Genomic DNA, 2,811 nt, shown 5'->3' on the forward strand with positions numbered 1-2,811 from the left:
GGTAGGGCAAAGAGGTGGGAAGGGAAGGGAGGGGCATGGGGGTAAAAAAAGATGATGGAATGAACAATGAATCTTTATATTCATTTGTCTCCTACCTTTTAAGACCCAATTTTCCTTTTGTAAGAAGGAAGGCAACATTTTAGCCCAAATCTGTGGAAGGTAGCATTGCTATTTTTAAAATAATGTTATTTTTGTATAGACTTTGAAATGATCTCCCATCTAAAGTGCCTTAAAATGAATATTTTCTTTTCTTTTGTTGGATAAACAAGTTTATTTGTAAATTTAGTCAACATACATAATTGACCTAAAAACCTCAATAAAGGATAAATTTAAAAACCCCTTGGAAGGCCATCTCTATAAAAGGGATTTTCCCAGGACAGTAAATAACCAGATATAATCTATTCCAACACCATCTTAATTTGCAGAGGTCTAATAAACCTGGAGCTGCCTGCTCCTCCCCCACACTAAACTCTACAAGGTAAAGAACCCTTGATATTGTTTCCTCTTAGAAGAAAACCTAGATTTAAGACCACAACACTATGAAAAGCTAAACTAGATAGAATATTAGTTAACAGAAGATGCTGGTGTCAATAACTTGTTATTTTATTCTAGAGCCATTATAAATACAATCTCCCAGTTAGTGTTTGCATTATTAGCTAGAGGGTTAGTTAACACGTAGTAGAATGAGGACTTATGCAAGATATATTACACATTGTATTTTAGTACTATGAAAACAAGTGCAGTCTCTAGTTAAGAGAAAACCAACTGAACTCTAAATTATCCACACCTTAATGACAAGACTCCCCACCACTTGTGAATGTAAAACATTTAATTTAAAAAATGTTGACACTACAGTATATAAAATAGCTATTATAAATGCACATAGTGTATTCTATAGTTACCAGGTTTACTTTTTTTTTTCTTTTTTTTAAGAAACTGTAAGTTACACTGTGGTTAAGACTTGTATCTTCACCCTTGAAAAACCCCGCATTCTATCACAGTGATGTATAATCAGACTTAACAGCCCCAATTGTTAAACGCTTGGATCACATCATAACCAGTTTTATTGCAAAAGGATCCTGTACACATTTATCAATTCTAGTACTTTAATAACTACTCAACAAGTCATTAACATACAGAAATATGCATCATGAGAAGCAAGAAATATCACCCATCCCTTCTGCATATTAGCACTTGTCACTCCTGAGCAACAGTGCTCACAACACTGAGGTCTGTGAACAGTCACTTTTCGCACTCATCCTGAGTGAAAGATGGAATGACTAAAGTACAAATGCAACATATGGTAAACAATTTCTTACAAAAAAAAAGTCATAAATTAAAACAAAGTATTTTAGAGAATTTACTACAAAACGCCATAAAAACTGCCTTCACTTAAGTTTCTCCCCACCTCCCCCTTCAGGGGAGCCAACTGGATGTCTTTGGGCATGATGGTGACTCTCTTAGCGTGGATGGCACACACATTAGTATTTTCAAATAAACCCACCAGGTACGCTTCACTAGCCTCCTGAAGGGCACCAATGGCTGCACTCTGAAACCTCAAATCGCTTTTGAAATCCTGGGCGATCTCTCTCACCAATCTCTGGAAAGGCAATTTCCAGATGAGAAGCTCAGTCAAGGAATCTCTCCAAGAGCCACAGTCCCGGGCCTGTAGCGATGAGGTTTCTTCACCCTGCAGGTAGAGGGAGGGCTTTTCCTGGCAGCCTTGGTGGCCAGCTGTTTGGGGGAGGGGGGTGCTTTCCCACCGGTGGACTTACATGCCCTGTCTGCTTGGTTCAGGCCATTTTCTCTTACCAAACGCCGAAATCTTAGGCCGCTCCTCCGACGGCCGCTCCTAGCTGCTGCCCAGTGAAGACCCACAGCTACGGAGCAAAAGGCAGGGACTGGGGCTCAGTGGTAGCGCACTTGCCTTGCATGTGTGAGGCACTGGGTTGGATTCTCAGCACCATGTATAAATAAATAAAATAAAGATCTATCAACAACTAAGGGAAAAAATATTAAAAAAAAAAAAAAAAGATCGATACTACTCCAATGAATGACCAAACCGCTCTGCCTGAATATTTTCTTTTCTAATGAACTTTTAGATACCATTCATTTTATGTTTTATAATATTATTCACATATTATAATGTAGTAGCAAATATAGTCAAATGGTTCATAGATTCTCAACCCAAAGCAGCAGCTAGTGATATGTTAATACCTGTGGAGAAGGCCACATAGAAAATTAAGTTAAATTAAAGGATCCAATTAAATGAAATGAAAGTGGTACAGGATAAAACACAAAAATAGATCCAGAAGATTAGTGGATTATGATGCTTATTGAAATTCATGAATTCAGACATTTTCACTTGCATTTATATTTCCCACAAACCTTTCAAATTGTGTGGCTTTTAGTTAGCACACTTATCTTCATGGACATGATTGCAAGTACATTGTTCTGTTTTGTAACTATAAATTTTTATAAAAATAAAAAGGAAGATGTATACAAATGATAACTTTTGTGTATGTGGTCCTGAGGATTGAACCCAGGAGTGCTCTACTACTGAGCTACATCCCCAGCCCTTTTTATTTTTGATCTTGAAACAGGGTTTCACTAAGTTGCTGTCAAGTTCAAGACTGGCCTCAGATTTATAATCTTCCTGCCTCAGTCTCCTGAGTTGCTGGGAGTCTATGGGTGTGCCATGGTGCCTGACTACAAATAATTTTTTTTAAAGGATACTTTTACATACAACATTTTTTTCATCTGGGAGATGGTTTGAGCAATAGAAGGGGCTCTGGCTTTGGATTCAAGGAG

General features: G+C 37.7%; 1 pseudogene; it reads right to left on the reverse strand.

Annotated features, from left to right (window-relative positions):
• Positions 1-1,363: 1,363 nt before the first annotated feature.
• On the reverse strand, positions 1,364-1,802 carry LOC114091864 (histone H3.3A-like; annotated as a pseudogene).
• Positions 1,803-2,811: the final 1,009 nt, after the last annotated feature.

The sequence above is a fragment of the Marmota flaviventris genome, chromosome X, assembly GCF_047511675.1.
Source record: "Marmota flaviventris isolate mMarFla1 chromosome X, mMarFla1.hap1, whole genome shotgun sequence".
NCBI classification, from domain to species: Eukaryota; Metazoa; Chordata; class Mammalia; order Rodentia; family Sciuridae; genus Marmota; species Marmota flaviventris.